The following is an 18,730-nucleotide window of genomic DNA, read 5'->3' as shown; positions in this document are numbered from 1 at the left end:
TTTTTGAGACGGAGTCTCGCTCTGTCACCCAGGCTGGAGTGCAGGGGCCGGATCTCAGCTCACTGCAAGCTCCGCCTCCCGGGTTCCCGCCATTCTCCTGCCTCAGCCTCCCGAGTAGCTGGGACTACAGGCGCTGCCACCTCGCCCGGCTAGTTTTTTGTATGTCTAGTAGAGACGGGGTTTCACCGTGTTAGCCAGGATGGTCTCGATCTCCTGACCTCGTGATCCGCCCGTCTCGGCCTCCCAAAGTGCTGGGATTACAGGCTGGAGCCACCGCGCCCGGCCTCCACCTTTTTTTTTTTTTTGTCTTTGAGGGGAGGCTGTTATGTAGAAGCAAGAGAACAATGTCCCAATCCACAGGCACTATTGACAAGGTTCCTGGGATTTTTTTTAGAGTGGGCCCCGCTTTGACTAGTTGAGAAACCTCTGGAGGCCTCTGAATAGCTAGATGTGGGAGCTCCTCCAGCAGGGAGGGCTTCTTTCCTGGAGGGAGCTTTGGAAGACAACAGAGGGTGCCAGCTCCTGGGATGGGTACCCCAAAGATTCCACATGGCAGCTCTCACACTTACATCAGGGCCTGAAAATAAGAGGTTTGGGTTCTGGTGATACAGCCGTGGTTGGTGAACTCTGGAATAAAGAAACATCTTAGCAACCCCCAGATACACAGAGATGAACCCCATTGTCCCCAGGTGACAATGGGGTCCAAACGATCAGGGCCCTAATGAGCACCTGTGCCTTGCTCAATATTAGATCAGCTCATTGTTCACGCACACAGTCACTCTGTCTGGTGATGATTGCTGTCTCCAACTGCAAACTGACAGGGCAGGAAGTCAGTAGGGAAGCGCTCCAGGTTGTTGGCTGAGTTGGGATCTGTATTAGTCCTTTCTTGCACTGCTAGAAAGAAATACCTGAGACCAGGTAACCTATAGGGAAAAGAGGTTTAATTGGCACAAGATTCCACAGGTTGTACAGGAAGCCTGGCTGGGGAAGCCTCAGGAAACTTACAATCATGGCGGAGGGCAAAAGGGGAAGTAGGCATGTCTTACATGGCAGGGGGAGCAGGAGGCATAGAGGGTGGGGAAGGTGCTACATGCTTTTAAACTAGGTCTCAGGATAGCCCACGTACTATCATGAGGGGATATCCGCCCCCAGGATCCAATCACCTCCCACCAGGCCCCACCTCCAACACTGGGGATGACAATTAGAGGTGAGATTCAGGTGGCGATGCAGAACCAAATCCTATCAGGGTCTGTATCTCAGGACAGGGCCTGGGATCTCTGCAGTTGAGTAGGCGAGCTGCGACCTGTGCAAGGGCCCTGGGAGGACACAGGCTCATCTTCAGGGACTTTGATGGGTCCTCATAGCCCAGCCCCATTTCAATGCTGCCAAATGAGGCAAGTGGCTTCCACTAGAAAGCAGAGTAAAGGACATCAGCATCACCCTGTGGAGGGTGTGACCAAATAGGATGAATCTGCTGCCTCGTTCTCCCAGTGCTGTCACCCCAAACCACTCAGTATCTGTCCATGACTACACACAGGTCTTCTCCGCGTCGTCGGGAAAACACCCACCAGCAGCCGGAGCTTGCTGACCTCCACAGAGGGCTTGGGCTGTGAGGTAGGGCTCTCTGGCTTGCGGCCCTGGCTCAGCCTTTTACTAACCTTGTGATTTTAGACAAGTCACTTAACCTCTCAGAGAACAGTAAAAGAAACTACAGTATCTCACAGAGATGTCTGAGTACTAGAGGAGATAATACCTGAAAAGAAATTGAAACAGGAGGTGGTCATAGTAAGAGTGCAATCAATGTTAGCTGTTATGACTATTCTCTGCATAGCAATCCCCCAAACGGCTGTAGGGGGGCGTGCTGGGGCCAGAAACCACTCCACGGAGCAATGCCTGGCATCAGAGAAGTGGGGCATTATAATCAGCAGGCACCGGGTCATGACTCTCCCCTGTGACCAGGGAGCACTGTTCTTACCAGAGGAAGGGGGACGGGGAATTTTGAAAGGTAGATAAAAACACCAACCAAACAAAACACTGAGGCAAAACTAAAAACAACAGCATCCACAGTCTTCTACAGATGGCCCCAAACTATTTTGTCCATGTTCTCAGAGGGCAGGCAGTCAGTTTAAAGTACCCAGCCTATGGCTGTCCATGGAACTCTGTATCAGTCTGCTCAGGCTGCCATAACAAAATGCCATAAGACTGGGTGGCTTAAACAAAAGAAGGTTATTGTCTCACAATTCTGGAGGCTGGAAGTCCAAGATCAAAGTGCCTGCTGGTTTGGTTCCTTCTGAGGCCTCTCTCCTTGATTTGCAGACAGCTCTCTTCCCCCTGTGTTCTCATACCATCTCTCCTCTGTGCACACACATCCCTGGAGTCTCTATGTGCTTCCTCGTCTTATAAGGACACCAGTCAGGTTGGACACAGGCCCTCCTGAAATAACTCATTTTAATGTAATCACCCCTTTAGGGCTCTATCCTGAAGTATAGTCATTCTGAGGTGCTAGGGTCAGACCTTCAGCATACGAATTTTAGGGAAACACAATGCTCTTCATAACAAACTCTATCCACAGAATTTCAAGATGTGCAGAATACAGACTTTAGGAGGACTTTAGAAATAACTGAGTTTCCAGCCTGGGCAACATGACGAGACCCCGTCTCTATGAAAAGTTTTTAAAAAGAAGCCAGGCAAAGTGACATGCAGCTGTAGCCCCAGCTACTTGGGAGGCTGAGGTGACAGGGTCACTTGAGCCTGGAAGGTTGAAGCTGTAATGAGCCATGATCATACCACTGCCCTCCAGCCTGGGCAACAGAGTGAGAACAAACGAATGAACGAACGATCGAAAGAGAGGGAGAGAGAGAGGAAGGGAGGGAAGGAGAGGGAGGAAGAAAGGAAGAAAGCGGAAGGGAAGGGAAGGGAAGGGATATCACTGAGTCCCTCTGAGTCCCTCCTTTACCTCAGTTCAGAATAAGGGAGACTTGGTTCCCTCCTGACTGTCATTCATTTCATGTGTCCAGTCATCGTGGCTGCAGTGATGATGGGAAATGTCTTCTATGTTAGGAACTATTCTAAATGCTTTGTGTACTTTCAGCTTGTTGAATCCTCACAAAGAGACAGGTGTTACTACTATCCCCATTTTAAGGCAAGGAAACTAACCACAGCTAGGCTGGGCAACTCTTCCAATTCTTGGAGCTGTTGAATGTCTGTGGCAGGGTTCGAGCCCGTGGAGTCTTGCTCTAGACTCCAAGGTGTTAACCACTAAGCTTTTTCAGAGACACATGAGAACCCACATGTAAAGACCCACACTATTTGGGCATCTTGCCTTTAATTTAAAAGAAAACTTAATGAGCATTTTCTGAGTGCCTTTTGAGGGCCAGCCACTTTACAGCCTGCTCTCACAAGAACTCTAAGAACTCTTGTAACCTTAGTTTTGGAGATGGGAAAACAGGCTCCGTTGTGAAGTGACACAGCTGGAATCTCACAGCTGGTAAGTTTATGTAACTAAAATTTCAACTTTGAGATGCATGATGGTAAAGTGCTCATTATGCTGGACTCAGTTGCTTCGGAGGCTGAAAAAAGTTCCTTCTGAACACTCCACACCAGTGGTTTTGGGGGTTTGTTTTTGCTTTTGCTCTGTGAGGCTTGATGCCTGAGTGGTAGTGAAAATCAACTTAGTTGGTCAAAACCAACTTTAGAAAATGAAATAGAGATGAAGTGGTATCAGCAAAAAGGCAGACTAGGCAGTCCCACCCCTGTTCACCCATAAAAACGATGATTTAACAACTACCCATGTATGAAAATGGCTCTGAGAGAACTCCAAAGTATAATTAGAAAGCTGAAACACCCCAGTGGATTGCAGTAACAGAAGACAGCCACGTAGAAAACTGCTGGAAGCATTTCATTTGTATCACCCCAATCCCACGCTGGCACAGCTCAGATGCCAAGAGGTACACCCTTGGTCACAACTTCCTCCAGTGGGAAAAAAGGATAGCAGGAGGACCCTGGAAGCCTTTACAACTGAGGACACTAACAGCCCTTACTGCTTGCTGCCACAGGCACCCACAGCCTTTGCCACTGAGTACCACACAGTCTTCATCAATGCTGAACCTAACTGACAGAGCTGCTCAAAGTCCATAGCACTGTGCCCCTCCAGAGCCAGAGCCATTACGGCTCCTTTCCTGGGACCTGAGTCACCACTATGCCTCCCCCAAGGCTGGAGTCACCACCATGTGCATTCTTGCACCCCATCCCATTATGTGTACCTGCCAATCAGACCCATCACTAATGGTGGCCATGTACCCACTGATCAGACTTGGCATCGCCATGTGCACCCAGAAATGGCACCTCTGCATGCCTTAGAATCAGCATCCCTGGACCTTGTGCCGAACCCATCACTACTCACAACCCTTTTCAACCAGTGCCCTTGTGCCCACCCAGTCAGATTTTGCCTCACATGCTTTAGGGCTTTTTAAAAAGGTACTTGAATATAATTTTGACATCTCTGGCTATTGCTTGCTCTTTTCTTGTTATGAAGTCACCCTTTTGCCCAGTAATATGTGTTATCTTAAAGTCTATTTTGTCTGATATTAATATAGGTACTCCAGTTGTAATCTATTTATTGTTCACATGGTATGTAGCTTTTTTGGATCCTTTTACTTTTAATCTGTTTGTCGTTGAATTTAAAGTTTATTTTTTGCAGCCAGCATAGAATCGGGTCTTGCTTTCTTTTCAGTCTAACAGTCTTTGCATTTTCATTGGAGTGTTTAATTTTTTTTAATGTAATAAAGTTTTTTATGTTTGGATTTACATGTAGAATTTTGTTATTTTTTTCTACTTGTCATGTCCTTTTTGTTCCTCTGTTCTTCTTTAATTGACTACTTTTGTTATTTTATTTTTTAATTTATTTTTGAGACAGGTTCTCACTCTGTCACTCAGGCTGGAGTGCAGTGGCACAATCATGGCTCACTGCAACCTCTACCTCCCAGGCTCAAATGATCTTTCCATCTCAGACACCTGAGTAGCTAGGACCACAGGTGCATGCCACCACGCCCGACTAATTTTTGTATTTTTTGTAGAGACATGGTTTTGCCGTGTTGCCCAGTCTGGTCTTGCACTCCTTACTCAAGCGATCCTCCCACATTAGCCACCCAAATTGCTTAAGCCACAATTGCTTAAGGATTACATGCTTAAGCCACAGTGCTTGGCCAACTACCTTTATATTAAAATATTTTTAATATACCATTTAAATTCTTCTGTTTATTTTTTAACTCTCTTTCTTTGAATCTTTTTTCCTTAGTAGTTGCTGCAGGGATTACAATATGCATCTTCAATTTAGCATACTCTACTTTAAATTCATACTGATTTACTTTTTTTGGTGAAAAATAGAAACTGCACAATTATAGCTTCATTTCTTACCCTCCCTCCTCTGTGCTGTTACTGTCATGTATATTGTATATACATGTATATATTGTCGTGTATACTGTGTTATAAACCCACAGTATGGCATTATAATTTCTGATTTAAATAATTGTGTATGTGTTTCAAAGTTAAAAGAAGAAAAAGTAATGTATACACATACGTTTTATGTTTTTATTATTATATTATATATTTTCACTTTACCTGCATGCTTACCATTCCCAGTGCTCTTCTTTTCTTTCTGTGAACTGGGTTACTATCTGATATTATTTTCTTTTATTTTAAAGGATTGCCTTTAATTTTTCTTGTAGTGTAAGTCCAACAAAATTCCCTATTTTGCTTATCTGGAAAAATACAATTTCACCTCAATTTTTGAAGGGTAGTTTTATTAGATAGTAAATTTGTAGGTGAAAGTCCTTGTTCTTGTTTTTATTGTTTTTTCCAGCCCTTTAAACATGTCATTCCATCACCATCCAGCCACTATTGTATCTGATGAGAAATCAACCATCAATCATACTGTCTTTAGTGTGATATCTCTGTTTCTCTCTCTTTCTCTTACTGCTTGCAATGTTATCTCCTTTATTTGACTTCTGGCGTTTTGACTATGTCTAGGTGTGATTATTATTATTATTATTTTTTTACTTTGGGTTTATTCAGTTTCTTGACTCTGTAAGTTAATGGTATTTACTCACATGGAGACTTTTCAACTTTTTTATTTAACAATTTTTCTGTGCCTCTTTCTCTTTCCTCTCCTTTTGAGACTCCTATTACATTTGTGTTTGAACACTCTATGTTGTCTAGCAGGTCTCTAAGGCTCTGTTAATTTTTCTTAACATTTTGTTCTCTGTTCTTTGGATTGCATAACTTCTGCTCTATATTCAAATGTACAGCTTCCTTCTTCTGCCTCAGATCTGCTCTTGAACCCATGTAGTGAATTTTTGTAATTTTCAGCTGTAGAAATCTCATGTGATTCTTTTTTTATAATTTCCACTTATCTATTGAAAGTATGTTGGTTCACTGTTAACGTAATTTTATTTAATTCTTTGAACATTTTTCTTTAATTCCTTGAGCATAGCTATAACAACTGCTTTGACGTCATGTCTTAATCTATTGTCTGTTTTGGTTTTTCTCATCACACTTTCCTGTTTCATTGCATGTCTAGTAATTTCTGGTTTAAAAGTAGACATCGCAGTGATTCTAGATTCCATTCACTTTCCTAAAAGTTGTTGGTTTTCTGTTTTAGTAACTTCTCTGGACTTAAATTGCAGAATTAATCTCCTCCGTGGTGTGCAGCCACCAATACGACAGTGCAGTTTTGATTATAATATTTTTCTTTGTTTTTCAGTCTGACTCCCTAAAGGTGTCCTCGATTCCTGTATTATATGATGATGAGACAATTATTTGGCCAGAAGTTACGCTCAGATACCGTGAACAACTAAGGCTCCCACCCTCTGCTGCCAGAGCTGTGTGCGGCTGGAGAAACACATTAACATGTACAAGTACTCACGCAAGGTGGGAGGCTGAGATGGGGGTGAGGCTTGAAGAAGTGCCTACTGGAACAACATAGCAAAACCCTGTCTCTGCAAAAAATACAAAACACTAGCTGGGTGTGGTGGCACATGCCTGTGGTCCCAGCTACTTGGAGACTGAGATGAGAGGATCACTTGAGCCCAGGAGGTCAAGGCTGTAATGAGCTTTGACCACACTATGGCACTCCAGCTTGGGGGACAGAGTGAGACCCTGTCTCAAAGAAGAAAAAAAACCACCTATTGGGTACAATGTTTACCATTTAGGTGATGGGCACACTAAAAGCCCAGACTTCACCACTATGCAATATATGCATGTAAGAAACACACTTGTACCCCCTAAATACATACAAACAAATTAATTTTAAACTAAACAAAAAATATTTTGCACATCCTCAGGTCTCCCTTGGCTCTCACTTTTTGCTGCCTTTTTTTGGGTTTCTTCCCTAGTCAGAGATGTGCAGGGAGTTTATTGTCTCAGCCCTCTCATGGCTTGCTTACTTCCAAGTTCTCCTCATCACAATTCTGGCTGATCTCCTGTCTACCATGAACAGAAGCTGTAACCTCAAGCCAGTAAAGCTGCAGGTCTTTATTTTCTCCCTAGAACTGATTCCATGAACTTTAGCCCATAAAACTGCAGATTTTCATCTCCCCCATCCCAGACCAAATCTACCACCTTCTGCTGGTATAGCTACTGGTTTCCTTTTTATCTATTTATTTATTCATGTATTTATTTAATTTATTTTTGAGGTGGAGTCTCGCTCTGTCACCCATGCTGGATTGCAGTGGTGGGATCTCAGCTGACTGCTTGAACCTCCTGGGTTCAAGCAATTCCCGTGCCTCAGCCTCCTGAGTAGATAGGACTACAAGTGCCCATCACCATGCCAAAATAATTTTTGTATTTTTTTTTTTTTTTTTTTTGTGAGAGGGAGTCTGGCTCTGTCGCCCAGGCTGGAGTGCAGTGGCCGGATCTCAGCTCACTGCAAGCTCCGCCTCCCGGGTTTACGCCATTCTCCTGCCTCAGCCTCCCGAGTAGCTGGGACTACAGGCGCCGCCACCTTGCCCAGCTAGCTTTTTGTATTTTTTAGTAGAGACGGGTTTTCACCGTATTAGCCAGGATGGTCTCGATCTCCTGACCTCATGATCCACCCCTCTCGGCCTCCCAAAGTGCTGGGATTACAGGCTTGAGCCACCGCGCCCGGCAATTTTTGTATTTTTAGTAGAGATAGGGTTTCACCATGTTGTCCAGGCGGGTCTTGAACTCCTGACCTCAAGTGACCTGCCCCCTCAGTGTTGTGATTACAGGCATGAGCCACCGCACCCCACCTAGCTACTGGTTTTCAATGACAGCCCTCAAACCAAGCCCACCATTCCCATTAGGTAACCTAACGCCAGGGGCTGGGGAACTTCAGGCAAGATGTCCACAGACTCATGGTCATTTTGATGCAGGAGCAGCTTTTTAAGATTAAACACTTATCAGTTCGTTGTCTGCTTTTGGTCATTTTCTAGTACCCAGAAATTGTTGTTTCGACAATTTTGTCTAGTTTTATACTAGTTTTCTTCAAAAAGAAATTGACCAGCTTCTTAGACCCTTCTGAGGTGAATCTTGGACTGGATTGGTTTCACGTTTCTTCCACTTAAATACTTTATCGCCCACAGCTTTTGATTTTGATCAGAGATGTACTGATATTAGGAGGCTGGTGAAAGCACATGGAAGGAGAGCTGAATTTTGCATAAGTCACCTCAAATGTACAAAAATAAATGGGAGAACCAGCGATGCTGAACGCTGAACTGGGTGTTTCAGAGCTGGGGTCTAGTCTAGTCCAGCCTTGAGAAAATCTCTTTGAGGTTTTCTAACAAAAGTATCTGGCAAAAGACTCCCCAAGCCTCCCCGAACAAGTGCCACTGTGCCCATCTTCTCCCCGGGGTCCTTTCCCCACCTCTCTTCCGCCTTTATCATGGGCCTGCGACTGTGAGGGTGAAAATGGCTGAAATTAACTTTCACTTCTGCTCAGACATCTGGAACCCACGAGCAAAGTCATTTCCTTGTTTTCTTTCTGAGTGGCTGCTGGAATCGTGTGTGTGTGTGAGTGTGTGTGTGTGTGTCTGGTATTCTTGTTGTTATTTTCCAACCTCTGTCTGTTAGGGTGGACAGAATGGTGATGTTTTATCACAGATCACATAAGGGCCAGCACACCTCCCTGCAAACTCTCACATCCCCTCCCACTGTAACCTTGGAATAGACGGAAAATGTATTCTCTTTGTAGGAAGCTGGGTTTCCTGCTCTCCGCTACATTCTCTATATCCTCAAGTCCAAGTACATAAAAGTTGTCCAAAAGTCATCTATTTAGGCCCTACTGACAAAATGTTGGAGGTGGTTCAGGCAGCATCACAACATCCTGGTTCAGTAAAGACTCAGCCCAGGGATCTATCTCTGAGAGTCTGTAGGAGTCTTAGTCACGAGTCATGTTCAAAGCCATCTCCTTGGCAGCTTCCCCCAGTTACCCCTGATAGAATTATTGCCCCCACCTCTGGTCTAGCACTGTGCCCCATTGAGGCCTCTTACTGTGCTCCACTGCAGAGATCTCCTTATCAGGCCCCTTCCCCAAGCTCCTTAGGCTGAGACCCTCAGAGGAGGATGGAGTGTAGCTGCATTGGTATCCCCAGCCTCCAGCAGGTGCTTACCACAGAGCAGGTATTCAGAAAAACAGTGCTGCATTAATTGAATTGAAATAGGAAGACTAAGTCATCTCATCTCAAATCAGTCACTTTTTAAATCAGAAGCTCGCAGAGTTTGGAACTTATGTTTCATGTTTGGGTCTGCGTAGTAGGTATCAGGAGACGAATGTAAGAGTAAATTAACAGGAGCTGCCATGGACTGAGCAGGCCCAGGGCTCTGGACATTGTTCTGAGCCCTTTGCTACCATGTAGAGAAGATCAACTTTGGGACTTAAAGCAATTAGCCACATTCACATCAGCTTCCAGGTATTTGGAGTTTATTATGTACTAAATACGGTAATAGATACTTTTTACGTGTGAATCCATTTATTCTCACAAAAACCCCTTGGGGAAGTGAAACAGATTATTTCCATAGTGTCTTAAAACCCCAGAACTCTGCGTTGCTGCCTCTGTTGACATGAAGACCTGTCAAACCTGCAACTCACAGCTCAGTATTGTCTTAGTCCCATCCAAGGAAATGAACTCCATGAGGAAACTGAGATTCTGGACCATGGGGTAGAAGCTGCCTTGTCTGCCTCCCACACCCATTCTCAAGGATCCAAGACTATGAAGGGAGAAGACAGAGCCCACCGAGTGACTTCCCCTTATAAGCCAATATCAAGACACTGGTGGAAAGGAACCAGCTGACCAGTGGCTCACTGTGTCTGGATGGACCAGCGAGACTCTGAGGTCATCACAGAAACCTTCCTGGTCCCACTGGTCCCTCAACTGCTGTGTACAGGATGCCACCCACCACTCCAGACACCACGCACCACTCTTGATGTTGGGATCCTTCTCCCATCACCTCCATTATTCTTGTTCTCTACTCCTCTGAGTTTTCATAGCCAAGTAAATTTTCACCATTGAAGAGGCTCTGAGATCCAAGTCAACTACTAGCTAGGGTGCTATAAAACACATGGGAAATTAGCTTTAACCAAGCACCAATTCTATGCCCACCATTCATACCCATTCTACCATTTAATGCTGATAGTATCCTGTGAGCTAGCTATTATTAGCATCATTTAAAGACAAAACAAAACCAGCGAGGCCAAGAGAACAGCTGCCGTGGTGCACACAGATGGCACATGGCAGAGCCTAAGCTCTCTCCATGAGTTCCGCAGCGTTTGTCCACAAGGCAAGGCAAATTACCTTGTAGAGTCAGCGTGGAGGTTTGCTAACTCTGCCGGACTCGGTGCAGGAAAAATACCAGCCGTGCTGTTAAACCAAAACCTCATGAGAAAACTTTCTGCTAACAGAGGGGCATTATGACCCACGTGGCCCAGGGCCAGAGAAAGGGCAGCTACTCATGGTCCTTCCTCACAAGTTTTCCTGGAGCAGAGGGACACCCCCAAGCCCAGGGAGCCCACAGGAGCTTCAGGAGGGCTCGGCTGGAGGGCGGAGCCCCTGCTGCACTTGCTCACTGGGGGCTGGGGAGGCTCTGATCGCAGACCGGGGGTGCTGCCACCTCTGTCTGCTGCCGGTAGAAAGCCACAAGCCATGAAAACTGATTGAGATGAGAAGAATTCATCTGGGACTGGCTTTTGCTTTAGGATGGTGTTGGAAGTTGCTGGTTGTCGCTAGAAGTCTGCTCCACTGTAAGGGTGCTGGGATTTGAAGAGCTATGGTGAAACACCACTGAAGCATTGCCAAGGTAAGGCCCTGTGTCTTCCGGGTTCTTTATCGTCTTCTTTAAATTGTGTAAATGGTGCTCTAAGGCCAGCAGTGGGGCAAGCAGGCAAGGACATTGCTGTGGGTGCCACAGACGGAGGAAGAGGCATGAATAGGATCGCTGCCTAAGCTATGAATAGATTGCTCCATGGTTTGTGCGTTTCCAGTTTTGAGAATTTTAATTTATAAAAGTTCATCCATCCAGGGTAGATTCTGCTTTTTGGAAAAGGCAGTGAATGTGCCACAGAGGAAAGAAAGGACATGGGATGTGGAGAGGGGGTTGGGTGGGCACACACAGGCCGCTGCTGCGCTCCCGGCGAGTCACTCGGCCTCTTGATAGGAGGTGATATTGACTGTACAGAGCTGAGGGAGGTCAGCGGTCATGCGCGGGGAGCATCTGGCTCAAAGCAAATGACTGGTTGTTGCTTTCGTTTTATTTTGTTTGTTTCTGAATGAAGTTGTTCCATGTTTCAGCCATTCGGGGATAGGGTAACTGAATAGATGTAATGATGATCTTCTTGGTTAAGAGATCTATTTCGCCAGGAAGCACCAGCTGTGAAAAGGAAAGCATAGTTGATCACATATTTTGAAAGGATTTGTTTACATTGTAAGGCTTTGACAACATTTCTATTTATCTGGTAATGTGGGTGGATAAAGTTCACCCTTATCCACCCACATTACCAAGGAACTAAGGAGTCGTGCGTTCACAGTAACAGAGAAGAATTTGCTATGATATGAGCAGATCCTCCTCCCTCAGGAGAGTGGGGCTTAATTCCCCTCACCTTGAGTGAGGCCTGGACTAGGAGTATGGAAAGGGAGAAACAGTAGCTCTGCAGTAGAGACACCTGCAGACGCCAGCTTCACCAAGGGATCAGGCTGAGCATCACCAGGAGTAAGCTGGGCTGCTATCGTGAACTGCCACGACAGTGCAGTTCTCCCCTCCAACTCATAACCCCAGTCTAATCGTGAGAACTCATCATGATTAAAAAATCCAAACTGGCGAAGATTCCACATCATATTTCATCTTCAAAAATGTCAAGGTCATGAAAAACAAAGAAAGACAGGCAAAGTGTCACAGATCCGAGGAGACATGACGGTCAGGACACCCAAACCCAGAATTCACATCCTGTATTGGATCCCAGAACAACACCGCAAAGGTCATTAGTGGGAAAATAGGTGAAATCTAGATAAGGTCTGGGGTCTCGCTAATATTATGGTAACAATTACTCCTTAGTTCTGGCAAACGTACCATGGTTAGGTAAGGTGTTCACATTAGAAGAACCTGGTGAAGGGAATATGGAAATTCTCGGTACTATCCTTGTAATTTTTCTCCAAATCTAAAATTACCTCAAAATAAAGAGTTAAAAGAAAAATTAGACTCATTCTTCCTCAGAGCAGAAGTAACCAAATCCTGAGCATTCTTGGGAAAACTGGCGTTCATGGCCTGGCGGTCACACCTACTCTTTGAACATTCTGGAATATAGCAGGCCTTTTGCATTTTTGACCATCCATCATTCTCTCTCCCAACCCCTACCTTACTCCAGAATAGCTCTGTATTTGCCTCTCTTCATGGTTTTTCTCATGGATGATTTTTTTGTTGTCGTGATGTTCAATGGGTTTTGTGGGGGTTGTTTTTTGTTCATGTTTTTTGTTTTTCAGAGATGGGGTCTTGCTCTGTTGCCCAGGCTGGAGTGCAGTGGCAAGAGATCATAGCTTACTGCAGCACTGACCTCCTGGGCTCAAGCGATCCTCCCACCTCAGCCTCCTGAGTAGCTGGGACCACAGGTATGCTGCTGTGCCTGGCTAATTTTTTAATCTTATTTTTTGAAGAGATGGGGTCTCGCTTTGTTGCCTAGGCTGGTCTCCAACCCCTGGCTTCAAGCCATCCTCCCACCTTGGCCTCCCACAGTACTGGGATTGCAGGCAAGAGTCACTGCGACTGGCCCAGCATGCAATTTTTGTTTTTTTTTGAGACGGAGTCTTGCTCTGTTGCCCAGGCTGGAGTGCAGTGGCACCATCTCGGCTCACTGCAAGCTCCACCTCCTGGGTTCATGCCATTCTCCTGCCTCAGCCTCCCAAGTAGCTGGGACTACGGGTGCCCACCACCACTCCCAGATAATTTTTTGTATTTTTAGTAGAGACAGGGTTTCATTGTGTTAGTCAGGATGGTCCCTATCTCCTGACCTCGTGATTCACCCGTCTCCCCTACCAAAGTGCTGGGATTACAGGTGTGAGCCACCGCGCCCAGCCCCAGCATGCATTTTTGAGCCTTTGCTCTGTGGCAGGGGCTGCAGGACTGAAGACACCCTCATCTACCCAGCCAAACTCACTGCACTGGTGCAGGCTCCTGGCACCCCAAGCACAGGCCCAGCTACCCAGACCTGACTCCTCTCCAGGAAGGAAGCAGAAAGCCAGGAATGGAGGGAGTGAGGACCCAGGCCCCTGGGGGAGTATAGCATTCCAGCCAGATGGAATCTGCTGTCCTCTGGGCTCAACCAGCCTCACAGAATCTGGTCAGCCAAGTGGCTGTGAGCTGGGCTGGGCAGACCTTCCTGGAGAGTAAACTGTGGCCTCCAGGATGTAGAGAGGGGACTCAAAGGGCCAGCTCCTGTTTGAGTGAGGACTCTGACCTTGTGAGCCCACCTGAGGCCTGCAGTCTGCAGCCTTGGGGACTGGTCACCGGTGGCCAGCATCCTGGCTTGCAGGGTTCACGTGTGTGGAGAGGTAACAGCAGGACAGAGAAACCTGGCCCCCTCTGCAGGTCCAGCAGAGCAGGTGAGCCCTGTTCAAAGGCGATGCTGCGCCTGATTAGAGAAAAGCTTCCGAAGCAGGTGAGGAGGAAAAAAGAATGATGAAGCTGCAGGAAGACAGCACGTAGATGGAAATCTCAAGATACTGAGATGGAAATCAATCACAAAACTCTCACAGGAAAATCACAGCTAAAAGGTGGTGATTACACGTGGGGCTGAAGTGCCTTTCCTGTCACATCTGCTACTCCACTGCCAACCTGCTGCTACCCCATAGCAGCCCTCACATTTCTGGAATGTTCTGTGGCATGCTCCTGCTTGCCTGAATCCCTTCCCCACCTTCCCACCTAGGCAACTCGCATTTGCTCTGACATTCAGGGCAGGGGCGAATGTCTCCTCCCAATCACAGTGCCCAAGCCCATTTGTGTGTCCCCAGCAACCAACAGCACACACCCAGGGCTCTGGTTTGCAGGCCTACCAGGTTCTCTGGGAAGCTCCTGAGGACAAGGACAGGCCCTACATGTGCCTCGAGGCCCCAGCACCCAGCACAGTGCCTGGCCCACCAGGGGTATCTGGTAAAGTGGTTCTTGAGTTAAAGACACAAGGGCAAAACCTTGAATGAAAATCCAGCTTAAGACATGAGGATGAAAGCTTGAAAGAGGAAAAGCAAAGATAATTGAATGATCATCCCTAACTGTGGTATACTCCAGTGCCATCAGCATGTTGGGGTTTTGACAGGACCCTTGGAAGAAAGAGAAGATGCATCTGAGGCCTCTGGCACATTCCACTTCCTGCAGACAGTGTGGTATAGAGGAAAGCATTGCGGCTTCCTGCCAACCAGGTCTGTCTGGCTCTGCACCTGCCAGCTGGGAGTGTGAAGTGGGAGCAGTTGCACCCACCCCCAAGCTCAGACATGAGAACGGAACAGAACCATGGGATGGGGATCTAGAGCCTAAGACATAGAGGAGGCTCCTCCTCGTCCACTGTGGGGCTTGTGCAACCCCTTCATCAAAGGGCTGGTGCTTCCCACGTTGTATGCAAGGAAGTTTTCTCATGTGCCTTCTCGTCACGACTCGCTGCTGGTCTTTTTGCACACTTTGGTACCTAGGATGCTGAACCTGGACCAGTGGGAGGCAAACAAGACACACCTGGGATGCAAAATGTAAGGAGGCTCCCAGGCTCAGGTCGTTCAAGCGCAGGAAGGGCTTGCGTATGTGTGAAACGCACAATGCCATGAGGTGTCTATAAGGGCATTTGAGGTTCTGCGCTTAATGGATGAAGTGGGTCCTGAGCATTGAGTCCGTGGATACCTGATGAGTTTCCTAGTGCTCTGAGCTCCCTGAACTTGTAAGCAAGCGTTTGTGTAGGTAGGCACTTGCAGTTTTTGTCAGATTCCCAAAGGGGTCTGTGAGCCCCAAAATATTTGGAATCACCCAAATATCTAGGAAGGATACTTTAATTTTCTTTCTCAGTATGTTGTGGATATGGAGAAGTGGAAAGGACTTGGACACAGAAGTCATACAAAGCAGCCACATCAGAGCAGTCCCATCCTGCAATGTAGTGGTTAGACGGCTGGCCTTGTCAACCAGAGGGCTCCAGTACAAGGTCCAGCCCTGGCAATGTGAGCAGGTCACTGTGTGCCTTCCTGAGATGACAACAGTCTGATCCCACTATATACTAGCAGGCTTACCTAGTATAAGACCTCTCAGTCTTACTTCTTTATTCATTGATAATAGCACATCACAGGATTATCAGAATTAAATTACAAAGCCCTGATTTTTAGGTGAGTGGAAGCTGAGGAGCACACAACATTTCTTACAGGTTGCCCTCAATTCTCAATGTCAGAACTACCAGGGGGTCCTTGTACTTCAAAAAGACACATCTTACATGACAACTTCTTTGATTTACTTTTATGCCCAATATTCATTTTGAAATCTCAAAAATGAGATCATGGTGTTGTTTCTCAAAAGAGATAGTAAATTTAATAAGATTGAGAGACATGAACCTAGACACAGTCATGGGCCACGTAACAAGATTTCAGTCAATGATGGACTGCATAGATGATGGTGGTTCTCATAAGACGAAGGCACTGCATTTTGACTGTGCCTGTTTTATGCTTAGAGACACAAATATTCACCACTGTGTTACTCTTGCCCACAGCATTTAGTCCAGTCACAGGCTGTACAGGTGTGGAGCCCAGAAGCAACAGGCTATGTCACACAGCCTAGGTGTGGAGTAGGCTCTACCATCTAAGTTTTGTACACGATGTTCGCACAACAACAAAATCACCTAATGACGCCTTTTTCGGAACAGATCCCCATGGTTAAGCAATGCGTAACTGCGTAACTGTATTTTGGGAACTTCCCCTGTATCCCGATAGGCAGTCCAAGAGCTCTATGTTTGGATCTCACAGTGCTTGAGATGCTGAGAGAATCTCATTTCCTGAGTCAGATGTGGACATTCTTTCTTGGCATGGGTACATTGCTGTGGCTTGTGCCGAAAGCTGCATAAGAAACAGAGGTTGGAAACTCACGGTGGCATTTATTGCTGAGATGATGCTAAGCTGTTTACCATTCCACCCGGGACCTCCATAGAAGGAGCCTGGGGAGGAGGACCCCCAGACTCCAGATCCAGGAAACCCATGCCTCCCTGGAGCAATGGATGTCTTACCGACACTGTGACTCTGCAGACTGAATATTTTCTTCTCTGTGCTTTGGACTCCAGGACACTTAGAACCCAATTTGCATCTAACCACTAGCAGTTGGGTAATGGCATGTCACAGTCTGTATTTCTGCGCACCAGCTTTATACACAATTTTTTTTTCTGCCCTAACTTACCCTTTGGTCTAATTTCTTTGTCTGTTTTTCTATCCTGTTGTATTGTATGTATTTTTATAAGTGGTCTCAAATCTTTTCTGGAAACATCAGGAAATGAATAAATAAATAAATAAACAAATACAAGCAGGACAGCATTTCTGAAAGAGCCTGATATATAGTGTGGGTGCCCACTAAGGATTAGTTCCCTATCTGTGCACAAAACAGAAAAATTCACTGAGGGAGCCAAACTGCAGTTAGATGTCCAGCTGTGAGTCTATTGCAGTTATAGAAATAGTTTATTTTTACACATATTCCACCTTAGATTGATTTGGGGGTTTGTTGTTGCTGTTGTTTGAGACAAGGTCTTACTCTTTTGCCAAGGCTGGAGTGCAGTGGTTTGATCTCGGCTCACTGCATTCTCTGCCTCCTGGGTTCAAGCGATTCTTCCACTTCAGCCTCCCGAGTAGCTAGGACTACAGGTGTGCACCACCACGCCCAGCTAATTTTTGTTTTTTGTTTTTGTTTTTTTTATAGAGACAGGGTTTCATCATGTTGGTCAGGCTGGTCTCAAACTCTGGACCTCAAGTGATCTACCTGCCTTGGCCTCCCAAAGTGTTGGGATTACAGGCATGAGCCACTTCACCTGGCCTGTTTCTTTGTTTTGTTTTGTTTTGTTTTTGTTTGTTTGAGATAGGGTCTCACTCTGTCTCCCAGGCTGGAGTGCAGTGGTGCAATCATGGCTGAATGCAGCCTCCACTTCCCCAGCCCAGGCAATCCTCCCACCTCAGCCTCCCAAGTAGTTGGGGCCACAGGTGTGCACCATCACACCTGGCTAATTTTTGTTTTTTTGTAGAGATGGGTTTTCACCATGTTGCTGAGGCTGGTCTCAAACTCCTGAGCTCAGGCAGTCCGCCTGCCTCAGCCTCCCAAAGTGCTGGGATTACAGGCATGAGTCGCCATGCCTGACCCTACCTTTTATTGTTAAAGATTATATAAAATTATTTTATGTTAAGATTCTTTTATTCCTGCCATTTCTGTGGTGCAATTGGATTTTTACATTAAGTTAAATAATACTTTATATTTTGGCCGGGCGCCCTGGCTCGTACCTGCAATCCCAGCATTTGGGAGGCCAAGGTGGGAGGATTCTTGAGGTCAGGGGTTCGAGACCAGCCTGGCCAACATGGTGAAACCCCATCTCTACTAAAAATACAAAAATTAGCTGGGCATGCTGGCAGGCCCCTGTAATCTCAGCTACTCAGAAGGCTGAGGCAGGAGAATTGCTTGAACCCAGGAGGTGGAGATTGTAGTGAGCTGAGATTGCGCCACTACACTCCAGCTTGGGTGACAGAGTGAAAAAAATAAAAAATTAAATGATACTTTTAATTTTATTTATTATTTTATTTGAATAAATAAAAGTATACTTTTTAAACTATTACACACAAAAATAGGTTCAAAAGTCATAGCCCATTTTCTTGATTTTATTTGGTGCTTTATAGGAAAGGCTAAACTCTCCTTTTTTTTTTTACACATTAGCATGGAAAGAAATCATTTCTACTTTGTGGTGTCTGTCCATCTATCTGATGGGCTCCCTGGCACCTGCCAGTGCAGTGGAGAAAGTGTGAGATCAAGATAGGCATCTTGTAGACGAAGAGCATGGCTTGCTGGTAAACGTTTAACAACCAGCTTTCCGGGAAGCAAATGTATTGTATACATATATAAGTTTATAGTAACATGTACTGATATAAAGGATGCATAGCACTTAATTTGCAAGTAATAACAAAGTATGCAATAGTCCCTATCCTAAATACTGCATAGGCAATTGAGTCTCATAGAAAGCTTT

At 45.8% G+C, this 18,730-nt stretch overlaps 1 protein-coding gene and 1 long non-coding RNA gene across 3 annotated transcripts in view; one reads left to right on the top strand and one right to left on the bottom strand.

Moving 5' to 3' along the window:
- Window positions 1-745: 745 nt before the first annotated feature.
- LOC111551356 lies at window positions 746-11,099 on the bottom strand. The gene is made up of 3 exons (XR_002734334.2): window positions 10,809-11,099; window positions 10,433-10,564; window positions 746-1,408 (listed from the first exon to the last, which is right to left on the bottom strand). It is a non-coding gene; the product is annotated as an uncharacterized LOC111551356 (long non-coding RNA).
- Window positions 10,707-18,730, top strand: part of BLK (BLK proto-oncogene, Src family tyrosine kinase) — a 75,093-nt gene continuing 67,069 nt past the window's right edge. Inside the window, exon 1 of one of the 2 annotated variants that reach the window (XR_002734333.2) lies at window positions 10,707-11,310. The gene's annotated coding sequence lies outside the window, so the exon portion shown is untranslated. The remainder of the gene's footprint in view (window positions 11,311-18,730) is intronic. The other variant, XM_023225257.2, reaches the window with a different exon arrangement.

The sequence above is a fragment of the Piliocolobus tephrosceles genome, chromosome 7, assembly GCF_002776525.5.
Source record: "Piliocolobus tephrosceles isolate RC106 chromosome 7, ASM277652v3, whole genome shotgun sequence".
Lineage (NCBI taxonomy): Eukaryota > Metazoa > Chordata > Mammalia > Primates > Cercopithecidae > Piliocolobus > Piliocolobus tephrosceles.
This window is presented reverse-complemented; position numbering and strand designations above follow the sequence as displayed.